The following is a 14,525-nucleotide window of genomic DNA, read 5'->3' on the forward strand; positions in this document are numbered from 1 at the left end:
TTGCGTATGCTTTAGAAGCAAGAATTAAGAGGACTACATTCATTATTTCAGCTGAAAAATGCTTAGTTTATGATTTATAGTCAACATTAATGAAATGTTCCAAACAAGCGTTTTCAGCCCGAGTGGAGCACATTTTGACCCTTTTTTAAAAACATCATTGTACATTGAAATTTCTGCTTGCGTATGCTTTAGAAGCAAGAATTAAGAGGACTACATTCATTATTTCAGCTGAAAAATGCTTAGTTTTTGATTTGTAGTCAACATTAATGAAATGTCCCCAACAGCGTTTTCAGCCCGAGTGGAGCGCATTTTGACTGTTTTTTTTAAAAACATCATTGTACATTGAAATTTCTGCTTGCGTATGCTTTAGAAGCAAGAATTAAGAGGACTACATTCATTATTTCAGCTGAAAAATGCTTAGTTTATGATTTATAGTCAACATTAAGGAAATGTTCCGAACAAGCGTTTTCAGCCCGAGTGGAGCACATTTTGACCGTTTTTTAAAAAACATCATTGTACATTGAAATATCTTTTTGCGTATGCTTTAGAAGCAAGAATTAAGAGGACTACATTCATTATTTCAGCTGAAAAATGCTTAGTTTATGATTTATAGTCAACATTAATGTCATGTCCCAAACAAGCGTTTTCAGCCCGAGTGGAGCACATTTTGACTGTTTTTTTAAAAACATCATTGTACATTGAAATTTCTGCTTGCGTATGCTTTAGAAGCAAGAATTAAGAGGACTACATTCATTATTTCAGCTGAAAAATGCTTAGTTTATGATTTATAGTCAACATTAATGAAATGTTCCAAACAAGCGTTTTCAGCCCGAGTGGAGCACATTTTGACCCTTTTTTTAAAAACATCATTGTACATTGAAATTTCTGCTTGCGTATGCTTTAGAAGCAAGAATTAAGAGGACTACATTCATTATTTCAGCTGAAAAATGCTTAGTTTTTGATTTGTAGTCAACATTAATGAAATGTCCCCAACAGCGTTTTCAGCCCGAGTGGAGCGCATTTTGACTGTTTTTTTTAAAAACATCATTGTACATTGAAATTTCTGCTTGCGTATGCTTTAGAAGCAAGAATTAAGAGGACTACATTCATTATTTCAGCTGAAAAATGCTTAGTTTATGATTTATAGTCAACATTAAGGAAATGTTCCGAACAAGCGTTTTCAGCCCGAGTGGAGCACATTTTGACCGTTTTTTAAAAAACATCATTGTACATTGAAATTTCTTTTTGCGTATGCTTTAGAAGCAAGAATTAAGAGGACTACATTCATTATTTCAGCTGAAAAATGCTTAGTTTATGATTTATAGTCAACATTAATGTAATGTCCCAAACAAGCGTTTTCAGACCGAGTGGAGCACATTTTGACTGCTTTTTTAAAAACATCATTGTACATTGAAATTTCTGCTTGCGTATGCTTTAGAAGCAAGAATTAAGAGGACTACATTCATTATTTCAGCTGAAAAATGCTTAGTTTATGATTTATAGTCAACATTAATGAAATGTTCCAAACAAGCGTTTTCAGCCCGAGTGGAGCGCATTTTGACTGTTTTTTTTAAAAACATCATTGTACATTGAAATTTCTGCTTGCGTATGCTTTAGAAGCAAGAATTAAGAGGACTACATTCATTATTTCAGCTGAAAAATGCTTAGTTTATGATTTATAGTCAACATTAAGGAAATGTTCCGAACAAGCGTTTTCAGCCCGAGTGGAGCACATTTTGACCGTTTTTTAAAAAACATCATTGTACATTGAAATTTCTTTTTGCGTATGCTTTAGAAGCAAGAATTAAGAGGACTACATTCATTATTTCAGCTGAAAAATGCTTAGTTTATGATTTATAGTCAACATTAATGTCATGTCCCAAACAAGCGTTTTCAGCCCGAGTGGAGCACATTTTGACTGTTTTTTTAAAAACATCATTGTACATTGAAATTTCTGCTTGCGTATGCTTTAGAAGCAAGAATTAAGAGGACTACATTCATTATTTCAGCTGAAAAATGCTTAGTTTATGATTTATAGTCAACATTAATGAAATGTTCCAAACAAGCGTTTTCAGCCCGAGTGGAGCACCATTTTGACCCTTTTTTAAAAACATCATTGTACATTGAAATTTCTGCTTGCGTATGCTTTAGAAGCAAGAATTAAGAGGACTACATTCATTATTTCAGCTGAAAAATGCTTAGTTTTTGATTTGTAGTCAACATTAATGAAATGTCCCCAACAGCGTTTTCAGCCCGAGTGGAGCGCATTTTGACTGTTTTTTTTAAAAACATCATTGTACATTGAAATTTCTGCTTGCGTATGCTTTAGAAGCAAGAATTAAGAGGACTACATTCATTATTTCAGCTGAAAAATGCTTAGTTTATGATTTATAGTCAACATTAAGGAAATGTTCCGAACAAGCGTTTTCAGCCCGAGTGGAGCACATTTTGACCGTTTTTTAAAAAACATCATTGTACATTGAAATTTCTTTTTGCGTATGCTTTAGAAGCAAGAATTAAGAGGACTACATTCATTATTTCAGCTGAAAAATGCTTAGTTTATGATTTATAGTCAACATTAATGTAATGTCCCAAACAAGCGTTTTCAGACCGAGTGGAGCACATTTTGACTGCTTTTTTAAAAACATCATTGTACATTGAAATTTCTGCTTGCGTATGCTTTAGAAGCAAGAATTAAGAGGACTACATTCATTATTTCAGCTGAAAAATGCTTAGTTTATGATTTATAGTCACATTAATGAAATGTTCCAAACAAGCGTTTTCAGCCCGAGTGGAGCACATTTTGACCCTTTTTTTAAAAACATCATTGTACATTGAAATTTCTGCTTGCGTATGCTTTAGAAGCAAGAATTAAGAGGACTACATTCATTATTTCAGCTGAAAAATGCTTAGTTTATGATTTATAGTCAACATTAATGTCATGTCCCAAACAAGCGTTTTCAGCCCGAGTGAGCACATTTTGACTGTTTTTTTAAAAACATCATTGTACATTGAAATTTCTGCTTGCGTATGCTTTAGAAGCAAGAATTAAGAGGACTACATTCATTATTTCAGCTGAAAAATGCTTAGTTTATGATTTATAGTCAACATTAATGAAATGTTCCCAAACAAGCGTTTTCAGCCCGAGTGGAGCACATTTTGACCCTTTTTTTAAAAAACATCATTGTACATTGAAATTTCTGCTTGCGTATGCTTTAGAAGCAAGAATTAAGAGGACTACATTCATTATTTCAGCTGAAAAATGCTTAGTTTTATGATTTATAGTCAACATTAATGTCATGTCCCAAACAAGCGTTTTCAGCCCGAGTGGAGCACATTTTGACTGTTTTTTTTAAAAACATCATTGTACATTGAAATTTCTGCTTGCGTATGCTTTAGAAGCAAGAATTAAGAGGACTACATTCATTATTTCAGCTGAAAAATGCTTAGTTTATGATTTATAGTCAAACATTAATGAAATGTTCCAAACAAGCGTTTTCAGCCCGAGTGGAGCACATTTTGACCCTTTTTTTAAAAACATCATTGTACATTGAAATTTCTGCTTGCGTATGCTTTAGAAGCAAGAATTAAGAGGACTACATTCATTATTTCAGCTGAAAAATGCTTAGTTTTTGATTTGTAGTCCAACATTAATGAAATGTCCCCAACAGCGTTTTCAGCCCGAGTGAGCGCATTTTGACTGTTTTTTTTAAAAACATCATTGTACATTGAAATTTCTGCTTGCGTATGCTTAGAAGCAAGAATTAAGAGGACTACATTCATTATTTCAGCTGAAAAATGCTTAGTTTATGATTTATAGTCAACATTAAGGAAATGTTCCGAACAAGCGTTTTCAGCCGAGTGGAGCACATTTTGACCGTTTTTTAAAAAACATCATTGTACATTGAAATTTCTTTTTGCGTATGCTTTAGAAGCAAGAATTAAGAGGACTACATTCATTATTTCAGCTGAAAAATGCTTAGTTTATGATTTATAAGTCAACATTAATGTAATGTCCCAAACAAGCGTTTTCAGCCCGAGTGGAGCACATTTTGACTGTTTTTTTAAAAACATCATTGTACATTGAAATTTCTGCTTGCGTATGCATTAGAAGCAAGAATTAAGAGGACTACATTCATTATTTCAGCTGAAAAATGCTTAGTTTATGATTTATAGTCAACATTAATGTCATGTCCCAAACAAGCGTTTTCAGCCCGAGTGGAGCACATTTTGACTGTTTTTTTAAAAACATCATTGTACATTGAAATTTCTGCTTGCGTATGCTTTAGAAGCAAGAATTAAGAGGACTACATTCATTATTTCAGCTGAAAAATGCTTAGTTTATGATTTAGTCAACATTAATGAAATGTTCCAAACAAGCGTTTTCAGCCCGAGTGGAGCACATATTGACCCTTTTTTTAAAAACATCATTGTACATTGAAATTTCTGCTTGCGTATGCTTTAGAAGCAAGAATTAAGAGGACTACATTCATTATTTCAGCTGAAAAATGCTTAGTTTTTGATTTGTAGTCAACATTAATGAAATGTCCCCAACAGCGTTTTCAGCCCGAGTGGAGCGCATTTTGACTGTTTTTTTTAAAAACATCATTGTACATTGAAATTTCTGCTTGCGTATGCTTTAGAAGCAAGAATTAAGAGGACTACATTCATTATTTCAGCTGAAAAATGCTTAGTTTATGATTTATAGTCAACATTAAGGAAATGTTCCAAACAAGCGTTTTCAGCCCGAGTGGAGCACATTTTGACCGTTTTTTTAAAAACATCATTGTACATTGAAATTTCTGCTTGCGTATGCTTTAGAAGCAAGAATTAAGAGGACTACATTCATTATTTCAGCTGAAAAATGCTTAGTTTATGATTTATAGTCAACATTAATGAAATGTTCCAAACAAGCGTTTTCAGCCCGAGTGGAGCACATTTTGACCCTTTTTTTAAAAACATCATTGTACATTGAAATTTCTGCTTGCGTATGCTTTAGAAGCAAGAATTAAGAGGACTACATTCATTATTTCAGCTGAAAAATGCTTAGTTTATGATTTATAGTCAACATTAATGTCATGTCCCAAACAAGCGTTTTCAGCCCGAGTGGAGCACATTTTGACCCTTTTTTTAAAAACATCATTGTACATTGAAATTTCTGCTTGCGTATGCTTTAGAAGCAAGAATTAAGAGGACTACATTCATTATTTCAGCTGAAAAATGCTTAGTTTATGATTTATAGTCAACATTAATGTAATGTCCCAAACAAGCGTTTTCAGCCCGAGTGGAGCACATTTTGACCGTTTTTTTAAAAACATCATTGTACATTGAAATTTCTGTTTGCGTATGCTTTAGAAGCAAGAATTAAGAGGACTACATTCATTATTTCAGCTGAAAAATGCTTAGTTTATGATTTATAGTCAACATTAATGAAATGTCCCCAACAGCGTTTTCAGCCCGAGTGGAGCACATTTTGACTGCTTTTTTAAAAACATCATTGTACATTGAATTTTCTGTTTGTGTATGCTTTAGAAGCAAGAATTAAGAGGACTACATTCATTATTTCAGCTGAAAAATGCCTAGTTTATGATTTATAGTCAACATTAATGAAATGTCCCCAACAGCGTTTTCAGCCCGAGTGGAGCACATTTTGACTGTTTTTTTAAAAACATCATTGTACATTGAAATTTCTGCTTGCGTATGCTTTAGAAGCAAGAATTAAGAGGACTACATTCATTATTTCAGCTGAAAAATGCTTAGTTTTTGATTTATAGTCAACATTAATGAAATGTCCCCAACAGCGTTTTCAGCCCGAGTGGAGCACATTTTGACTGTTTTTTTTAAAAACATCATTGTACATTGAAATTTCTGCTTGCGTATGCTTTAGAAGCAAGAATTAAAAGGACTACATTCATTATTTCAGCTGAAAAATGCTTAGTTTATGATTTATAGTCAACATTAATGAAATGTCCCCAACAGCGTTTTCAGCCCGAGTGGAGCACATTTTGACTGTTTTTTTAAAAACATCATTGTACATTGAAATTTCTGCTTGCGTATGCTTTAGAAGCAAGAATTAAGAGGACTACATTCATTATTTCAGCTGAAAAATGCTTAGTTTATGATTTATAGTCAACATTAATGAAATGTTCCAAACAAGCGTTTTCAGCCCGAGTGGAGCACATTTTGACTGTTTTTTTAAAAACATCATTGTACATTGAAATTTCTGCTTGCGTATGCTTTAGAAGCAAGAATTAAGAGGACTACATTCATTATTTCAGCTGAAAAATGCTTAGTTTATGATTTATAGTCAACATTAATGTCATGTCCCAAACAAGCGTTTTCAGCCCGAGTGGAGCACATTTTGACTGTTTTTTTAAAAACATCATTGTACATTGAAATTTCTGCTTGCGTATGCTTTAGAAGCAAGAATTAAGAGGACTACATTCATTATTTCAGCTGAAAAATGCTTAGTTTATGATTTATAGTCAACATTAATGAAATGTTCCAAACAAGCGTTTTCAGCCCGAGTGGAGCACATTTTGACCGTTTTTTAAAAAACATCATTGTACATTGAAATTTCTTTTTGCGTATGCTTTAGAAGCAAGAATTAAGAGGACTACATTCATTATTTCAGCTGAAAAATGCTTAGTTTATGATTTATAGTCAACATTAATGTCATGTCCCAAACAAGCGTTTTCAGCCCGAGTGGAGCACATTTTGACTGCTTTTTTAAAAACATCATTGTACATTGAAATTTCTGCTTGCGTATGCTTTAGAAGCAAGAATTAAGAGGACTACATTCATTATTTCAGCTGAAAAATGCTTAGTTTATGATTTATAGTCAACATTAATGAAATGTTCCAAACAAGCGTTTTCAGCCCGAGTGGAGCACATTTTGACCCTTTTTTTAAAAACATCATTGTACATTGAAATTTCTGCTTGCGTATGCTTTAGAAGCAAGAATTAAGAGGACTACATTCATTATTTCAGCTGAAAAATGCTTAGTTTTTGATTTGTAGTCAACATTAATGAAATGTCCCCAACAGCGTTTTCAGCCCGAGTGGAGCGCATTTTGACTGTTTTTTTTAAAAACATCATTGTACATTGAAATTTCTGCTTGCGTATGCTTTAGAAGCAAGAATTAAGAGGACTACATTCATTATTTCAGCTGAAAAATGCTTAGTTTATGATTTATAGTCAACATTAAGGAAATGTTCCGAACAAGCGTTTTCAGCCCGAGTGGAGCACATTTTGACCGTTTTTTAAAAAACATCATTGTACATTGAAATTTCTTTTTGCGTATGCTTTAGAAGCAAGAATTAAGAGGACTACATTCATTATTTCAGCTGAAAAATGCTTAGTTTATGATTTATAGTCAACATTAATGTCATGTCCCAAACAAGCGTTTTCAGCCCGAGTGGAGCACATTTTGACTGTTTTTTTAAAAACATCATTGTACATTGAAATTTCTGCTTGCGTATGCTTTAGAAGCAAGAATTAAGAGGACTACATTCATTATTTCAGCTGAAAAATGCTTAGTTTATGATTTATAGTCAACATTAATGAAATGTTCCAAACAAGCGTTTTCAGCCCGAGTGGAGCACATTTTGACCCTTTTTTTAAAAACATCATTGTACATTGAAATTTCTGCTTGCGTATGCTTTAGAAGCAAGAATTAAGAGGACTACATTCATTATTTCAGCTGAAAAATGCTTAGTTTATGATTTATAGTCAACATTAATGTCATGTCCCAAACAAGCGTTTTCAGCCCGAGTGGAGCACATTTTGACTGTTTTTTTAAAAACATCATTGTACATTGAAATTTCTGCTTGCGTATGCTTTAGAAGCAAGAATTAAGAGGACTACATTCATTATTTCAGCTGAAAAATGCTTAGTTTATGATTTATAGTCAACATTAATGAAATGTTCCAAACAAGCGTTTTCAGCCCGAGTGGAGCACATTTTGACCCTTTTTTTAAAAACATCATTGTACATTGAAATTTCTGCTTGCGTATGCTTTAGAAGCAAGAATTAAGAGGACTACATTCATTATTTCAGCTGAAAAATGCTTAGTTTATGATTTATAGTCAACATTAATGTCATGTCCCAAACAAGCGTTTTCAGCCCGAGTGGAGCACATTTTGACTGTTTTTTTAAAAACATCATTGTACATTGAAATTTCTGCTTGCGTATGCTTTAGAAGCAAGAATTAAGAGGACTACATTCATTATTTCAGCTGAAAAATGCTTAGTTTATGATTTATAGTCAACATTAATGAAATGTTCCAAACAAGCGTTTTCAGCCCGAGTGGAGCACATTTTGACCCTTTTTTTAAAAACATCATTGTACATTGAAATTTCTGCTTGCGTATGCTTTAGAAGCAAGAATTAAGAGGACTACATTCATTATTTCAGCTGAAAAATGCTTAGTTTATGATTTATAGTCAACATTAATGTAATGTCCCAAACAAGCGTTTTCAGCCCGAGTGGAGCACATTTTGACCGTTTTTTTAAAAACATCATTGTACATTGAAATTTCTTTTTGCGTATGCTTTAGAAGCAAGAATTAAGAGGACTACATTCATTATTTCAGCTGAAAAATGCTTAGTTTATGATTTATAGTCAACATTAATGAAATGTCCCCAACAGCGTTTTCAGCCCGAGTGGAGCACATTTTGACCGTTTTTTTAAAAACATCATTGTACATTGAATTTTCTGTTTGTGTATGCTTTAGAAGCAAGAATTAAGAGGACTACATTCATTATTTCAGCTGAAAAATGCTTAGTTTATGATTTATAGTCAACATTAATGAAATGTCCCCAACAGCGTTTTCAGCCCGAGTGGAGCACATTTTGACTGTTTTTTTAAAAACATCATTGTACATTGAAATTTCTGCTTGCGTATGCTTTAGAAGCAAGAATTAAGAGGACTACATTCATTATTTCAGCTGAAAAATGCTTAGTTTTTGATTTATAGTCAACATTAATGAAATGTCCCCAACAGCGTTTTCAGCCCGAGTGGAGCACATTTTGACTGTTTTTTTTAAAAACATCATTGTACATTGAAATTTCTGCTTGCGTATGCTTTAGAAGCAAGAATTAAAAGGACTACATTCATTATTTCAGCTGAAAAATGCTTAGTTTATGATTTATAGTCAACATTAATGAAATGTCCCCAACAGCGTTTTCAGCCCGAGTGGAGCACATTTTGACTGTTTTTTTAAAAACATCATTGTACATTGAAATTTCTGCTTGCGTATGCTTTAGAAGCAAGAATTAAGAGGACTACATTCATTATTTCAGCTGAAAAATGCTTAGTTTATGATTTATAGTCAACATTAATGAAATGTTCCAAACAAGCGTTTTCAGCCCGAGTGGAGCACATTTTGACTGTTTTTTTAAAAACATCATTGTACATTGAAATTTCTGCTTGCGTATGCTTTAGAAGCAAGAATTAAGAGGACTACATTCATTATTTCAGCTGAAAAATGCTTAGTTTATGATTTATAGTCAACATTAATGTCATGTCCCAAACAAGCGTTTTCAGCCCGAGTGGAGCACATTTTGACTGTTTTTTTAAAAACATCATTGTACATTGAAATTTCTGCTTGCGTATGCTTTAGAAGCAAGAATTAAGAGGACTACATTCATTATTTCAGCTGAAAAATGCTTAGTTTATGATTTATAGTCAACATTAATGTCATGTCCCAAACAAGCGTTTTCAGCCCGAGTGGAGCACATTTTGACCCTTTTTTAAAAACATCATTGTACATTGAAATTTCTGCTTGCGTATGCTTTAGAAGCAAGAATTAAGAGGACTACATTCATTATTTCAGCTGAAAAATGCTTAGTTTTTGATTTATAGTCAACATTAATGAAATGTCCCCAACAGCGTTTTCAGCCCGAGTGGAGCGCATTTTGACTGTTTTTTTTAAAAACATCATTGTACATTGAAATTTCTGCTTGCGTATGCTTTAGAAGCAAGAATTAAGAGGACTACATTCATTATTTCAGCTGAAAAATGCTTAGTTTATGATTTATAGTCAACATTAAGGAAATGTCCCCAACAGCGTTTTCAGCCCGAGTGGAGCACATTTTGACCGTTTTTTAAAAAACATCATTGTACATTGAAATTTCTTTTTGCGTATGCTTTAGAAGCAAGAATTAAGAGGACTACATTCATTATTTCAGCTGAAAAATGCTTAGTTTATGATTTATAGTCAACATTAATGTCATGTCCCAAACAAGCGTTTTCAGCCCGAGTGGAGCACATTTTGACTGTTTTTTTAAAAACATCATTGTACATTGAAATTTCTGCTTGCGTATGCTTTAGAAGCAAGAATTAAGAGGACTACATTCATTATTTCAGCTGAAAAATGCTTAGTTTATGATTTATAGTCAACATTAATGAAATGTTCCAAACAAGCGTTTTCAGCCCGAGTGGAGCACATTTTGACCCTTTTTTTAAAAACATCATTGTACATTGAAATTTCTGCTTGCGTATGCTTTAGAAGCAAGAATTAAGAGGACTACATTCATTATTTCAGCTGAAAAATGCTTAGTTTTTGATTTGTAGTCAACATTAATGAAATGTTCCAAACAAGCGTTTTCAGCCCGAGTGGAGCGCATTTTGACTGTTTTTTTTAAAAACATCATTGTACATTGAAATTTCTGCTTGCGTATGCTTTAGAAGCAAGAATTAAGAGGACTACATTCATTATTTCAGCTGAAAAATGCTTAGTTTATGATTTATAGTCAACATTAAGGAAATGTTCCAAACAAGCGTTTTCAGCCCGAGTGGAGCACATTTTGACCCTTTTTTTAAAAACATCATTGTACATTGAAATTTCTGCTTGCGTATGCTTTAGAAGCAAGAATTAAGAGGACTACATTCATTATTTCAGCTGAAAAATGCTTAGTTTTTGATTTGTAGTCAACATTAATGAAATGTCCCCAACAGCGTTTTCAGCCCGAGTGGAGCGCATTTTGACTGTTTTTTTTAAAAACATCATTGTACATTGAAATTTCTGCTTGCGTATGCTTTAGAAGCAAGAATTAAGAGGACTACATTCATTATTTCAGCTGAAAAATGCTTAGTTTATGATTTATAGTCAACATTAATGTCATGTCCCAAACAAGCGTTTTCAGCCCGAGTGGAGCACATTTTGACTGTTTTTTTAAAAACATCATTGTACATTGAAATTTCTGCTTGCGTATGCTTTAGAAGCAAGAATTAAGAGGACTACATTCATTATTTCAGCTGAAAAATGCTTAGTTTATGATTTATAGTCAACATTAATGAAATGTTCCAAACAAGCGTTTTCAGCCCGAGTGGAGCACATTTTGACCCTTTTTTTTAAAAACATCATTGTACATTGAAATTTCTGCTTGCGTATGCTTTAGAAGCAAGAATTAAGAGGACTACATTCATTATTTCAGCTGAAAAATGCTTAGTTTTTGATTTGTAGTCAACATTAATGAAATGTCCCCAACAGCGTTTTCAGCCCGAGTGGAGCGCATTTTGACTGTTTTTTAAAAAACATCATTGTACATTGAAATTTCTGCTTGCGTATGCTTTAGAAGCAAGAATTAAGAGGACTACATTCATTATTTCAGCTGAAAAATGCTTAGTTTATGATTTATAGTCAACATTAAGGAAATGTTCCGAACAAGCGTTTTCAGCCCGAGTGGAGCACATTTTGACCGTTTTTTAAAAAACATCATTGTACATTGAAATTTCTTTTTGCGTATGCTTTAGAAGCAAGAATTAAGAGGACTACATTCATTATTTCAGCTGAAAAATGCTTAGTTTATGATTTATAGTCAACATTAATGTAATGTCCCAAACAAGCGTTTTCAGCCCGAGTGGAGCACATTTTGACTGTTTTTTTAAAAACATCATTGTACATTGAAATTTCTGCTTGCGTATGCTTTAGAAGCAAGAATTAAGAGGACTACATTCATAATTTCAGCTGAAAAATGCTTAGTTTATGATTTATAGTCAACATTAATGTCATGTTCCAAACAAGCGTTTTCAGCCCGAGTGGAGCACATTTTGACTGTTTTTTTAAAAACATCATTGTACATTGAAATTTCTGCTTGCGTATGCTTTAGAAGCAAGAATTAAGAGGACTACATTCATTATTTCAGCTGAAAAATGCTTAGTTTATGATTTATAGTCAACATTAATGAAATGTTCCAAACAAGCGTTTTCAGCCCGAGTGGAGCGCATTTTGACCCTTTTTTTTAAAAACATCATTGTACATTGAAATTTCTGCTTGCGTATGCTTTAGAAGCAAGAATTAAGAGGACTACATTCATTATTTCAGCTGAAAAATGCTTAGTTTTTGATTTATAGTCAACATTAATGAAATGTCCCCAACAGCGTTTTCAGCCCGAGTGGAGCACATTTTGACTGTTTTTTTTAAAAACATCATTGTACATTGAAATTTCTGCTTGCGTATGCTTTAGAAGCAAGAATTAAGAGGACTACATTCATTATTTCAGCTGAAAAATGCTTAGTTTATGATTTATAGTCAACATTAAGGAAATGTTCCAAACAAGCGTTTTCAGCCCGAGTGGAGCACATTTTGACCGTTTTTTTAAAAACATCATTGTACATTGAAATTTCTGCTTGCGTATGCTTTAGAAGCAAGAATTAAGAGGACTACATTCATTATTTCAGCTGAAAAATGCTTAGTTTATGATTTATAGTCAACATTAATGAAATGTTCCAAACAAGCGTTTTCAGCCCGAGTGGAGCACATTTTGACCCTTTTTTTAAAAACATCATTGTACATTGAAATTTCTGCTTGCGTATGCTTTAGAAGCAAGAATTAAGAGGACTACATTCATTATTTCAGCTGAAAAATGCTTAGTTTATGATTTATAGTCAACATTAATGTCATGTCCCAAACAAGCGTTTTCAGCCCGAGTGGAGCACATTTTGACCCTTTTTTTAAAAACATCATTGTACATTGAAATTTCTGCTTGCGTATGCTTTAGAAGCAAGAATTAAGAGGACTACATTCATTATTTCAGCTGAAAAATGCTTAGTTTATGATTTATAGTCAACATTAATGTAATGTCCCAAACAAGCGTTTTCAGCCCGAGTGGAGCACATTTTGACCGTTTTTTTAAAAACATCATTGTACATTGAAATTTCTGTTTGCGTATGCTTTAGAAGCAAGAATTAAGAGGACTACATTCATTATTTCAGCTGAAAAATGCTTAGTTTATGATTTATAGTCAACATTAATGAAATGTCCCCAACAGCGTTTTCAGCCCGAGTGGAGCACATTTTGACTGCTTTTTTAAAAACATCATTGTACATTGAATTTTCTGTTTGTGTATGCTTTAGAAGCAAGAATTAAGAGGACTACATTCATTATTTCAGCTGAAAAATGCCTAGTTTATGATTTATAGTCAACATTAATGAAATGTCCCCAACAGCGTTTTCAGCCCGAGTGGAGCACATTTTGACTGTTTTTTTAAAAACATCATTGTACATTGAAATTTCTGCTTGCGTATGCTTTAGAAGCAAGAATTAAGAGGACTACATTCATTATTTCAGCTGAAAAATGCTTAGTTTTTGATTTATAGTCAACATTAATGAAATGTCCCCAACAGCGTTTTCAGCCCGAGTGGAGCACATTTTGACTGTTTTTTTTAAAAACATCATTGTACATTGAAATTTCTGCTTGCGTATGCTTTAGAAGCAAGAATTAAAAGGACTACATTCATTATTTCAGCTGAAAAATGCTTAGTTTATGATTTATAGTCAACATTAATGAAATGTCCCCAACAGCGTTTTCAGCCCGAGTGGAGCACATTTTGACTGTTTTTTTAAAAACATCATTGTACATTGAAATTTCTGCTTGCGTATGCTTTAGAAGCAAGAATTAAGAGGACTACATTCATTATTTCAGCTGAAAAATGCTTAGTTTATGATTTATAGTCAACATTAATGAAATGTTCCAAACAAGCGTTTTCAGCCCGAGTGGAGCACATTTTGACTGTTTTTTTAAAAACATCATTGTACATTGAAATTTCTGCTTGCGTATGCTTTAGAAGCAAGAATTAAGAGGACTACATTCATTATTTCAGCTGAAAAATGCTTAGTTTATGATTTATAGTCAACATTAATGTCATGTCCCAAACAAGCGTTTTCAGCCCGAGTGGAGCACATTTTGACTGTTTTTTTAAAAACATCATTGTACATTGAAATTTCTGCTTGCGTATGCTTTAGAAGCAAGAATTAAGAGGACTACATTCATTATTTCAGCTGAAAAATGCTTAGTTTATGATTTATAGTCAACATTAATGAAATGTTCCAAACAAGCGTTTTCAGCCCGAGTGGAGCACATTTTGACCGTTTTTTAAAAAACATCATTGTACATTGAAATTTCTTTTTGCGTATGCTTTAGAAGCAAGAATTAAGAGGACTACATTCATTATTTCAGCTGAAAAATGCTTAGTTTATGATTTATAGTCAACATTAATGTCATGTCCCAAACAAGCGTTTTCA

Source organism: Hippichthys cyanospilos, chromosome 2 (assembly GCF_059441005.1).
Source record: "Hippichthys cyanospilos isolate Australia breed blue-spotted pipefish chromosome 2, RoL_Hcya_1.0, whole genome shotgun sequence".
Taxonomy (NCBI): domain Eukaryota; kingdom Metazoa; phylum Chordata; class Actinopteri; order Syngnathiformes; family Syngnathidae; genus Hippichthys; species Hippichthys cyanospilos.